This window comes from Cyprinus carpio, chromosome A18 (genome assembly GCF_018340385.1).
Source record: "Cyprinus carpio isolate SPL01 chromosome A18, ASM1834038v1, whole genome shotgun sequence".
Lineage (NCBI taxonomy): Eukaryota > Metazoa > Chordata > Actinopteri > Cypriniformes > Cyprinidae > Cyprinus > Cyprinus carpio.
Window position 1 is genome coordinate 1,262,090 of NC_056589.1, and position 13,481 is coordinate 1,275,570.

Here is a 13,481-nt window from a genome sequence, read left to right on the forward strand (position 1 = left end):
TTCTTGTGCTCTTGTGTGGAGTGTTCTTAGCGGACAGTCGTAAACTGTACGTTTATGTTGTGACGCGAAAACAATCGTTACAATCCACTGGCTGTTAGTTAATGATTAATATAATTAACAAAACGGACATTTTAATTTCTAAATGTTTACTAACGGTTTGTTCGTGTGTGCTTTTCATAGGTATTGTCAATTAAATGTTATGATCGTACAAAAATGCGCGATATTTTATTGATGGTCCCTAACAGCTCATGCGAGTCTATCGTAAGACACGCTGATAAGGGAAACAAGCGTCTTGAAGCGAAATTGTTTGCGTACACATTGACTGTACTGTACTACCGTGCTGATAAAGAAAACAGATAAGAGGAATCACTGATATCTCATGTTTATGTTAATCTGTTTGATTATGTTTGTACTACTGAAACACCCACACAGACACAATATATAACAAAACAATAATACAAAATTTATATCACGTGTATATTGTAAGATCATTTTTTTCATTTTGTTGTGTTTTGTCGTCGATAATATAATATATAATATAAAGACTTACAAGAACGAAAATATAATATAACTATATAATTTACGACGCGGCTATGTCAAAACACATTAATTGTATATCAAAACACCACATCGCTTACATGTACTTGAGAGAGATTATTTTTAACTTGCTAGTTAATGGATCCGCATGTTAAGCATTATACTAAATGTTGGTTACAATGTTGGTGAATTTTCTTAATGAAAGTAATATAATAAAGTGTTTTAGAGAAAAACTACATTCTTGTCATATTGAGAGTCCTGGGAGGCTGTGCGTCTGTGTGGGGGGTCCTTGTAAAACCCTGAGGCTTTGTGAAGATTGGTCAAACGCCTAGACACACACGCTAGCATTGGTATAACAGTACAGGTGACGTATCAGTGACCATAAGTGCATCTCGTGCAGACAGTATGGCTGGTGGTATTGTGGATGATTCATACAAAATCACATGTGCTAGTTTTCAAGTTTTTAGGAGTTACTCAGATGGTGGTGGCTGAAACCCATGTCTTCCCCAAGCGGACAGGTGTTTTCAGAGGCCCTCAATGGCACCATATTGCGGATACGATGCGTTTCCATGGGTGGGGGGCTGTATTTCTCTCTGGTGAACAGCAAACCGACCTTCTGTCCAGCTCAAGTTAAATGAGACTCAGTGCGGCTGAACCAGCTGCTTAAACACATGGATGCAATTAATAGCAGAAACTGACACTGGTAAAAGAAGAAGAGAAACCTACTTTAAATAGATGTTTCTCGCCCTTATTCAGTGCAGTCCACAAGCATTAAATCATCTGATGATTCAGTGTTGGCGCTTTTCCCTACGTTACCGCAGCCTAACCTAAAGTAAAAAGGAAAAATTTGCATTAATATAAGAGTTCTGCAAGTTTATATATATATACAGTATATGTTATATATAAGATATAACGCATTATATATAATAGCATATATATGTATGCGGATATGTTAGGCATATAGGATAGATAGTATATATGATATAATATTAGAGTATTATAAGTACTATCCAATTTTGTGCAGTGTATAATCAGAAGTCACAGAGTCTCGCACATTATTCTGTCCGATTCAAAAGTGCAACCAGGTTGGCTGATTCCCGCTTATGTTTATGATTTCTGTATATTTTCATATGTTTTAATTTTATGTAACAGTATTATAAAACACTCTACATACAGTATAATGGGCAAAGGACTCGATGTCTTTGATTCAGATCCTCTTGCACTGAAGATTAAACACGATGGAAAGCATGCATGAATCATGGATTGGTGATGCAATATGGACTGTTTCTTCCCCCTGAAGCTGAATCATAGTAGGACTTGAATTGTGTATATAAAATTCATTCATTAATTTATTAAGTTGTTACCATATGGTAACATGTGTATAATAATATCACACTGCAAAATATTTCCATTATTTATTTATCTGATATCTCAATGTAAAAATAAACTAAGCCTTCATAAAGCAACGTGTTTGCACCCGTCCAAACAGCGTTTTCATCACTGTCATTATTTTTTTTTTTAATGCACATTATTGTGTTCATTGAGCAGCATTACTGTAGCTCACAGATATTTATTGTTAAATTAGAAGGCACGACAAGAAAGAATAGAGCTCACACGGCATCAGGGGAACAGAGCCACTCTAAGAGTTCAGCTGTTTCCATTACGCATTTATATTCCGCGCTTGAAATGAACAAACCCCACTCAATGCCTCGGAATTCCCTTTATTCCTGTTTTATTTATTTTTGTTTATTTTCAACTGTACTAGTTTATTGCAAACTCGGTTAATTCACATTTAAAAACGCAGAGACATCATCCAGTTGCATCTGAAATCAATGATAGTTCATTTTATCAACATCCATACGGCCCATGTCGTGGAAAATCCGACTCAAAACCATATGTTTTTTTTTATTTTTTTCCTTTATCAGTGTTTTTTGTCCTTTTTACGGACTGTAATAGAAAAAAGAAAATATATAACAGGTAATAATAGAAAGGAAAAACGATTACGAACTGGCAAGCGCAATCAAGGAGCACAGCACAAGTACCTATGCTACAGCAAAGAAATAAATGCTGGTACAAATAAATCAACAAATATAAAAAGGGGCTGAGTAGCATGCATTGAAAAGAACAAAACTGGCACATATGAAGTTTGGATACATGAAGCAACAGAGGACAAGCATATGTATTTCTAGAGATTAAAATCAGGCAGAGGGTTGTCTTTCCTTCCAATTTTTTTTAACATCCTTTGGCATAAAAAAAAAATAAATTCGAGGGAAAACCGGAAAAGAAAATGGGGAGAAAATAAAGAACACACAACCAGGGCAGAAGTGGTACGAGAAAAACATCACTGCCACGTAGAATAAAACCGTTGTTCTCTCCCTCTCCTTTTTTTCTCGTCCTTTTCCTTTTTTAATAGCATATCCCATTAATAGTCATTCCCACCGTTCCCGGCAATAGCTCTGCGCCTGGTTGCTGACTCCGTTAGAGTTGTACATGTAGTAGCAAATGACACTTTGATTTGGCTGTAGATGTTGAAAGGTCGTTCCTCCCCAACCGGGCCTGGAGGTCGCGGGTGTCTAGGCTGAACGGTAGTCCCCTGGCGGGCCCGTCTCACATGTGCGTTCTGGCTCGGGTGTGTGGTTCTGCCGGGGAACAGAGGAGAAACCACTGAGGAGAGAAATAATCAGCGTACGTGCCCCACACCCCTCCCTTCTCCTTCCCTCTCCCATCCGCTCTATCCATCTCTTCTTTCCCATTTACCAACCAGGCCTGTCCGTCCATCTCAAGGTACGAGCAGCCTTGCTTTGACAGAGGAGTTTGATTCTCGCCGCCGCCACAAGCTCTAACACCTTCCTTTCTCTCCCATTTTTCCTCTCCCTCTCGACACCCGCCATTCATATATTGGGCACATGTGACACTGCGTATCCCCACATGCATCCACTCACGCGCAAACACAACATTCATCCTCCGCTGATTTAGAGTTCTTTGTTTTCGCTAATTTGCCAAAAACATGATTTGTATCTGCGGGGTATTTGATTTACTTGTTTGATATAATCTTGAAATCAGCACATATTCTTGGGACTCCTGAGAATCCGAACATAACAGTCTTAATACATATCACATCTTAAGCATTGAAGTGTAGATAGCAACGTAGCGAGAGAAAAATCGTTTGTGTCAAATTACCCTTTACAACACAAAGGTTCCAAAAGGGTGCTTGCAGCAGCATTCTTAAAATATACATATATTTTTTTTTAGTACAAGGAACATTTAATTAATCTAAAGAAACCTTTTTCCCCAATATAAAGAACCTTTTGTCCAAAATAAAAAGCCCATGGATGTTAAAGGTTCCTCATGGAACCATAGATGTCAATAAAATACTTTTATTTCTAAAAATTAAACTTATAAAAAATTTAGAACTCTAATTTCATAATTAATAACAAAGAAATTGCAGTACAAATTTAATTAAACCATGAAATTTTGATGTAGAACGACTCAAATAGTATTTTCTTGAAAAGTTCCAAATAGGGTGGGGAATTCTCAGCATGCCAATAAGAACCATTTTTGTTCCCCCAAGCCCTTTCAGTGAACAGTTTCTATAATCAACCATTTCTTCGTCTGAAGAACATTTTGATACATCTAAAGAAGCTTTTGTGCAACTGAAAGGTTCCATAGACGTTTCAGGTTTCTTATGGAACCTAATGCAGTAAAGAACTTTATTTTTGAGATGCAATCTTTGTTTTATTCAAATTCAAAACTTCTCATACACTGTACACCAACATTGTGACAGATGTGGCACAAAGGAAGCCATAATAGTGGAAATTGGACGCAAAAATTTCCTACAAACCAGGATCAAATACACAGATCAATCAGCAGTGCGTGAAGGGGTTAAACATGAGCAGATATGCACAGGCTAAATGGTTATTGGGTTGCCGTGGTCTCTTGGCAGCACTTGGGCTTGTCCGCATGCTTTGCCCTGAACATCAAACCCAATTCCCAGAGAAGAGCCGGCACTCATCCATACTTTCCCTCTCAAAGCTCCTTTTCCAAGATTAATCTCTCCAAGAGAGATAGGCCTGTTTTTTTATTGCCCCGATATAGTTAAAACAGAAAGGGTGAGACAAATCGTGTAGAATTAAACATTGTTTTTTCTTGATAATACTTATTCTGTATTCTTCGGCCTCTTATCTTAGTGCACATATTTTGCAAATGAGTGCTGGCGAAAAGGTATGGGGCCAGTTCTATCCTGAGGAAGGCCTAACCACTGGTTCTTAAAAACCCCATAACAAATCAGTGTCCCCTTCCCAGGGATGTGCGTCTCGTGTCCTCTTTCTCTTCTTTCCATCCGGCCCGCTTCCTCTTTGTTCCCGCCCCTCCTGCCTGGACAGAGAGGGGGAGAGGGGAGATGCAACCGAGTGCGGTGCTCTTTGAAACGAGGAGACGTATCTCTCTGGGAGCCACTGACCCCAGTATGAGAGCAAAGCACTTCGCCTTTTGCATTCCACGCCCTGTGCTGACACCAACCACCTTCCAGCAGAGGCCAGCCTTGTCTATGTGCCTCGCCTCTGAGCTCTGCGGATAGTAGAAGGGACATGAGGTCCACATCGGACAAAACCCAAACATAATTGCAAATTCATTTGTCATCATAATCAAGCACCTTTTCCCCCCCCCCACATTTGGAATTAACAACAAAACGGAACACAAAAAGTGACTGCATGGGTGAAATAATCCTGGGACTCCATGACCATGAGCAAGGAGTCAATATGGTGTACCTGCCCGCATTGTCCCAAGTGCAACTGTCAAAGAGCAACTAACTAACCCCAATTACCCCAACCTGCCTTAGCTGAGTCCCCAATAATATGCTGCGGCTCAATCAATTATCAGTTATTCCCCACAAAGCCAATCCCCCTCTCAAACTCAATCCTTCACCTCTGCTGCAAGAGCCAAATGCCAACTCAGGCCATTAATCAGTATATACCTGAGACAACCAACTCACAATGTTAGAACAGATTAAAACTCATCTGGGTCGCTATCGGTTCATTTAACCCCCCGATGATCAATGACAACAAAACACCTAACAATCACAAGGCATAAAACTAATAAGAATCGCATGTCACTTATCTCCAGTTTATTCAGTACTGGCTTTGATCAAGTCCTTTCCATGACCTTGTTTTGTGACGGGTTTAAAGGGGTCATAATGACGTTGCCTAAAAACAAGAACATTATGTTGTGTATGTGGTGTTTAGTCGCCGTTTAAGGTAAAACAACAAAAAAAAAAACAAAATTTTGGTTAAATTTATTTTCACATATTGTACATTATTGTTGCTCCTCTAATGCCCCGACTTTCTAAAGCGTATTGATTTTATACAAAGCTCATCCGGTTCTGCAAAACGAGGTGTGCGCTAATGGGCCAGCTATCCAGTGCGACTTGTGATTGGCCAAATACCTCAATCAATTAACCTTCGCTGCACGAGACAACACGCGGAGTTGAATCATCAGGGTGGCAAATGTCTTATTAAATATGTTAAAACTTACATTACCGGCTGTGAGTCAGAAGCTCCCGACTGTTCCTTGCAAAGTTGGAATTGCCCCACTTTTCATAGAAACAGCCCTTTGTGCCCAGTCTCTACTCTGGTGTGTCGTCCTTTGGAGACCAAACAAGTCCTTTCTTCTACTTTCTTCACAACGAAACTCACAGCATCTCCAACGACATGGCGGCGGCATCAACAAGAAATACAAGCGAGAACCGTTTACGTTAACAACCTTCTGTCTTTGCGTGAACGTTTGGGCCGGTGTTATGCAAATCTTCCTAACACGATTCCGTAGACATGTGTGGCATGGGTAAAAACGAGGCATTAAAAGTAGGGCGTGGACATGTCATTAAACTTTATCAGAATATCTCTTTGGGTTTGAAACGTTAGTCTTTGCAACTTTTAGGGATCTTATCTATTCACTAACAATGCTATGTAAACACTGACACTCCAAAGAGAAAGGAAAACCTTGAAATTGTGCATTAGATGAATACGCTTCTAAATTCAGAATACATGACTCCATGGTGTAAACCAGAATGCATATCCTTTGTGTAATTGTGTCTATTACCAAAATAGTTTCCCAGAGTGAGAATTTGGTTATATACTGGGTTGCCATTTCTTAGTTTAGATGCGTAAATTAGATCACAGTTAAAATTTGAGTGTCTGTGTCTGCTTGGTGACAGAGAAAGACAATGTGTGGTGTGATTAAGAGTGTGTTTGGTCCTCCCCCGGGTTTTACGTGCTGTGGGGGGTGTGGGGGGAGCTGTAGTGATTTGGAGGTGGAGGGACAGAGAGGGCAGAGGTTGGGCCGCTGGTGTCTAGTGTTTACACCAGCACTGGCAGTGGCCTGATGGAAAGCAGCACAGTAGGACTGGAAGGGGTGTAGGGAGCCCGACCTTCACAGACAGTCCAAAACATCCTTCATACACAAGACCGCCTAGATCTTCTCTAAACAAAAGAACATGCGCTCCAGACTCCCCAGCACACACTTATCTCACATAACACACAAACACACAAGCCACTAGCGACAATTCAACACCCCCCGCTCGGCTTATTTTCATGATCTCATGGCATATCACGGCCACTTGGCATAGACACACATAACCCTTCATAAACGCAACACACTGTCGCACGTTCAGCTGTCACACATGCCCCGCAAACACACCTTTACACAACCCCCAACACATCTATTTCGAAATCGCTATCCGATATCTTCTCTTGAAAGATGGCAGCTGATGGTTGTGTGGGTGGGCGATCAAAACCAGCACCACTGTTTAATATAGTTAATCAGTGTGTTTGAACAAACACATTTTTCACGGGCCGTATCGCCCAGTTTGTTCTCTTTCATCATCCGAGTGTGTAGTCGGTGGGGGGCAGCGCTATTGATTAAGCCACCAGGCGATCGATCGCCAGATGGTTTGTGGGGGTGTCTCTCTGAATCTGATAATGACTCGCATTATGAACATCAGTGCAATGCAGCTGTAATTGATATATTCTTGAAGGAAGGAAGTTAGAGCGAGAGAGGTGGGGAACACAGAGGAAGGCTGTTTTTTAACAGTCATGGTGAGCTGCGACTGAAGCACCAAAAACATGTGCATAGACGCATACACTGTAAAGTGTTTTTAATCAGTTGCATGCCCGCTATACTTTGTACGATTACTTGAAGAGCTTGCAAACACAGCTCCTACGGGACTTGCTCATGTGTCATGTGCCATTGTTGCAACAGAAATGCGACAACTTCCTCTTGATTTCAAGTGCAGTTTTATGAAGCTCATTGTAGTTTTATTCGTATACCAGAAACGCCGCTCCACCATCGTTTGAAACAACTAGGAGGGTACGGACGTAAATGCGCATGACAGCCTCCTTTCTCTTTCCCCCCTTGGCTTGGCAACACAGAGCGGGGGAGGGCCGTGTGGTGGGCAGAACAGCCCCTTGCGAGCTCAGTCAATATCTAACGCTGTCATTGTTTTGCCTAAACTGGTTATAAAAGAGAGGCTTAAATCCTGCGGAGCTGTGCACTCCCTGGGAAATATGGCCCAGTCACATTACTGATGCAGTGACTGCGAGACTGCTGGCCTCGCCCGAGGGGGAGTAGGAGGGGGGAGAGAGAAGGGGGAAAGCGGTGGGGAGATAAAGATAAAGGAAAATCAAATCTACGTTTCTCTACACAGCCTCTTTTCACACACGGAGCATGCACATACAGCCGGGCCGAGCGGCTGTCATGTCACTTTCAATCAGGGCTGTTCGTGTGTGCGAAGTGTGTGTGTGCCGCAGGGCCCCTGGCTCTCGGCTCCGTGGTGCCCCCTGGGACGGTGCAGTGTCAGTGAAACTCTAATGTGTTGGCTCGTTCTGCAAGAGCGAACAGAGCGAAGAGAGAGAAAAGAGTGTTGCTGGAGAGGGTGGCCGTTTCTGTCAGTAAACTGTTTTTTTTCGGAACAGGATTCTTTTGGAATTACTGACGTCTCTGAGTTGACCTCAGAACAGCGGAAAGCGGCAGCTCCCCAGTGAAACCGCACACAAAAACACAAGCTACATGTATGTGATTCAGAACAAAAATTATATGACATGTTTATATCATAATAATGTCTTTATTTCAAATACATTATTAGAAACAAGTTATATATTTTAACGATTTGGTTTATGTGTGTATATATATTATATATATATATATATATATATATATATATATATATATATATAATATATTATATAATTAATAGATATATATTTATAAAAAATATTTGATTAATTTATAATTTTCTTATAAATATATTTTGATTAAAATTTTTCTATTTATTTGTGACCCAGGGGACCATAAAACCAGTCATAAGTAGCACAGGTATATTGTTGTAGCAATAGCCAAAAATACATTGCGTGGGTCAAAATTATAGATTTTTTTCTCTTATGCCAAAAAATCTTGTAAAGATCATGTTCCATGAACTATATTTTGCATATTTCCATACCATAAATATATCAAAACTTCATTTTTGATTAGTAATCATGCATTGCTAAGAAACGTCATTTGAACAACTTTAAAGGTATTTTTCCTCAATATTTAGATTTTTTGCACCCTTCAGATTCCAGATTTTCAAACAGTTGTATCTCGGCAAAATATTGTCCTATCAAACCATACATCAATGGAATCTTATTTATTCAGCTTTCATGTGACGTATAAATCTCAATATCAAAAAATTGACACTTAAGACCTGATCCAGGTCACAATTATTTTATTATTTTTTTATTTTATTATAACACTACAAGATAAATTCTTGACTATTAATGGTTGCATTCCATTAACGTTTTATTTTTATTTTACATCTTTTGTTTATATCATTATTATAAATTAAATATTCATAAAATCAAAATGAATAAGATTATTGTCTTATAAATTCTTGTATCAGTGCAATATATATAATTCATCTATATACTATAATAAAGAAAAACTGAAGACGAAGAGAAAGAGCCATTCTGCACTACACACACTATTATTGTATCTAGATACTCACAACACACAATGAACAGACAGTGTGTCTCTATGATATCGGCTTTATAAAGTGCTCTCTGCCGAGTCTGTCTGCTGTCTGTACGGCTAAACAAAGACACGGAGAGGAAATACTGAAGCTGATAGAAAAAGAGATGAGAACGGGGTTAAAAAGGAAAGAGAAAGGGATCATGAATGAGAAAGACAGAAAGAGAGAGAGTAAAGTTGTAAAAAAGAGAGCGTGAATGAGTACGAGAGAAAGAGAGAGGTGGGGGGAGGGGGGTTAGAGAGTGCAGCTTTGCTCTTAGGATGCTAGTCTGTCCCTCTCAGCTCCGTTTTTAACAAAAAATGAAAAATCACCTTTGCCGCCTGGTGCACTTTAGAGTAGCTTATTTTTAGACCTGCTTGACAGTCTTCCAATGGCCGGAGACTAGCAGATGGGTTGTCTTAAAGCTTCATATGCTCCAAGCTCTCACCTCCCAGAGACAGGAAACTCACTTGGGAGTGTGCTACAAATAAATGCCCCCTGCCCTGCCCCTGGATTCCCTCATCCCACCTACTCACACCATTCTCCCCTAGATAGTGCCTGTCCCTGAATTTAGCACCTTCCCTGCAACTACGTCCTCCTGTACTGAAGTGCACTACACCCACGTCACTGTCCAAATGCTCTCCTCTTTCTGGCCTGACCAAGACTGGAGGCATATGTGTGAATCTGAATGAAATGTAAACATAAATATGCTTATGATAGATGACCTACAAATTAGCTCCAACTAAGCCAAGGTTTACTATTACTAATAAAATACTAAAAAATAATACATTTATTTATTATTCTTTTATTTACTTTATGGACAAAAAAATAAAAAAATATATAAAAAGATAAATAAAGAGAGCTTTACATTATGTAATGTTAATATTATAAAAAAATAACAGCGATTCATTAGATTATACAAACCGTGTTGGAAGGCATTATATGCAAATAACCAATACAAGATACAGTATATGTGCACCGCTCAACTATTACATCAATAATAGTGGCAAAATCAACAATTAAAAACACCTGTTTAAACTTTCAGATGTGGTTCATTCAGGGTCATAAACTCTCTTTTTGCCTTGAGCAACGTGTAGAGAAAAATCCAGGTGATATCAGTCAAAATCTGTATGGTCGTTTTATCCTCTCTGAAAGGAGCAGAGGGATGATTCCACTATGACTGACCTCCTTTGACCTCTGTGCTCCAGGGTGGCCTCCTCACATTCATCACACACACACATGCGCGCGCGCTCTGTTTATACTTATACATACTGTATATCCGACATCAGTACATCTCTGTCAAGCACCAGGTTGTCAAATAAATACTAAATGTACAGGGGATTAATTATACAGCGATGATGTACATAAGCATCTCGATGATGTAATCTTCAGCAACAGAGTAGAGCTGGCTCTAAAAGTCAACATACGCTGTCGGCTGTCTTTAATATAACATTTGACACATTCTGCAGGCATCAAATAGCGGCACATGACTGGCATACAGATGGACCCTTATATACACATATATACACTACTGTTAAAAAATTTACACTCTGTACACTTTTGTTGTTCATCAAATTAAAACTTATTCAGCAATGATGCAATAAATTGATCAAAAATCAAAGTAAATGCTGTTATTTAAATATATACTTTCTTTTCATCAAAGATTCCCCAAAACAGCTGTTTCAACATTGTTAATAATAATAGGGCACCAAAATTGAAAATTCAGCTTTGCCATCACAGGAATAAATGTAATTTTAAAATAGATATATTCTATATAACTAAAAGTTAAAGTTATTTTAAATTGATTTTATCTCGTTGAATATTCTTTTCACCCAAAAAATTTTTTATGGAAGTTAAATTTGTTGAAAACACAATTTCATGTAAGCAATGGTGGCTAAGACCAAGTTCCCACAGTTTAACTGAATCTGACTAAACTACGGTTGCCACTGTAAATGTTGTGCTTTTGTTGTAAGCAGTCTCTAATATAAAATGTCACACATTCCGCAGGCATCAAACAACAATGCGCAGACAGACCACATACTAAAACAACATGCATGCCCATACGGACATGCACACACAGTTGTGCGTTCGTGAGATCTGTGGAGTGTGGAGGTTCGAATATTAGATGAGCTTGGTGGCCTCAGTAGAGCCGTGTCATGGGCGATAGCACTGCGCTAGGCTAACACTAGGCTACGCTACGCTAGCTGTGTTCTGCCACTCAGAGATGCACTCAAAGTACACACACTCTCTTTCCATGTCATAGCCTCACTAAAACCCTCTCTGCTTCCCCTCAGGGAGGAGGTTTTGACTCCAAAGCAGCCCTAAACTAAGCCAGAGAGAGAAAAAGCATTACACGGTGAACAATGCAGCATGCAGAGAGAGAGAGACAGAGGGCTAGTGAGTGTTATCTACAGCCAGTCAACGTCAACACTTTGTTGTCACAACGATATGTGAGCCTAGCAGGCAGAGTGCGAGTGAGAGCGAGGAGGAAAAGAGAATAGGAGAGTGTGTGAGGTGTGCTGTCAGAGCTGTGTGATTTATAGAGTGTGCTGTCAGACTCCAGCTGCTGAACCAAAGTGTCAGGTTGAGAGAGACCCCTACCAGTGTCTGTGTGTTGAGAGAGAAAAAACGAGATGGAGAGAATGAGAGAGAAGACAACTTTTTAAAGGCCACATTCTACACTTCTGTAGCATTTTTCCCCTGTGAAGTCCACTTGTTATGTTAGTGAAGCTTTCTTGAAATCAAAACACTAGCAATTTTGTACTGCAAGACCATTTTAGACAATCTGTCCTACTCAGGTGGGACACAACAAACTATTTGTATGTTCACATCGAACATAAAAATGGGGTATGATGAGACATAAAAAACAGCCAATCAGAACAGTTAAATCTGTTTGCTCACTCTCACACACTTTTTTTGTTCTTTGTGGCATATGAGGCATTTGAAATATTTAATATTTGATAATATAAAATATTCTAAATTCCACAAACAGTCTCTCCTTATCCATATTTAATGATTAATATAAATTAAAAAGCAGTATATATAATTTTACGATGACTTGTCTAGTTAGAATTAAACAAACTGTTTGCTACTGTACCTTTAAGACATTTGACAATAAATTTAAAAAATTTAAATAAATTAATAAAGGAATAAAATTGGTTTGTTTTGGCCTTAAAAGCATAGTTTAAATTTTTTTGTCATTATTTATTCACCCATATCATTCCAAACACAAAGAAAAAAAATTACAAATAATTTAAATAAATGAATTTAAATATATGAATAAAGGGATAAAATTAAAAAAAAATTGCCTTAAAGGGGTATTTCACTAAAAGTTTAAATTCTGTCATTTTTTACTTAACCGAAAACATTTTTGAAAATATCTTCTGTTTCGCCAAAAAAAAAAAAACGGCATGAGGGAGTAAATAATGACAGAATATTCCTTTTAGGGTGAACTATTCCTTTAAGATAAAGTCTTCTCATCTGTTATGTTATGTTAATGAGCGAGGCAAACAGAGTGAAGTATCCACAGTACTCAAACCCTCCAGATCACAGCTGCGCTCTGTGTGCATGCACGCGCGTGTGCGTCGAGCGTTGAGAGTGTCGAGCAGTGAGAGTCATCTCACCGACAGCGCTTAGACTCATACGTCACTGTCACAGCCACAACAGTTCCAGTCCCGAGCTGGCAACCCGCACGCGAGACAACAACACACACCATGCAGCGTGGAGCTGTAGCGCCACAGCACAACCCTGCTCAACTGTCATATCAGACTGGGGCATGTGCCGTACACACCCCCTCCTTTTTCTGCTGTCTTCACATTTTCATTTCAGTTCGCTTTCTCTCATGTTGCGTCTCAACATATCCTTCGCTCTGTCTATGCATTAAAGGAACAGGCTACCATGAGAGACGGAT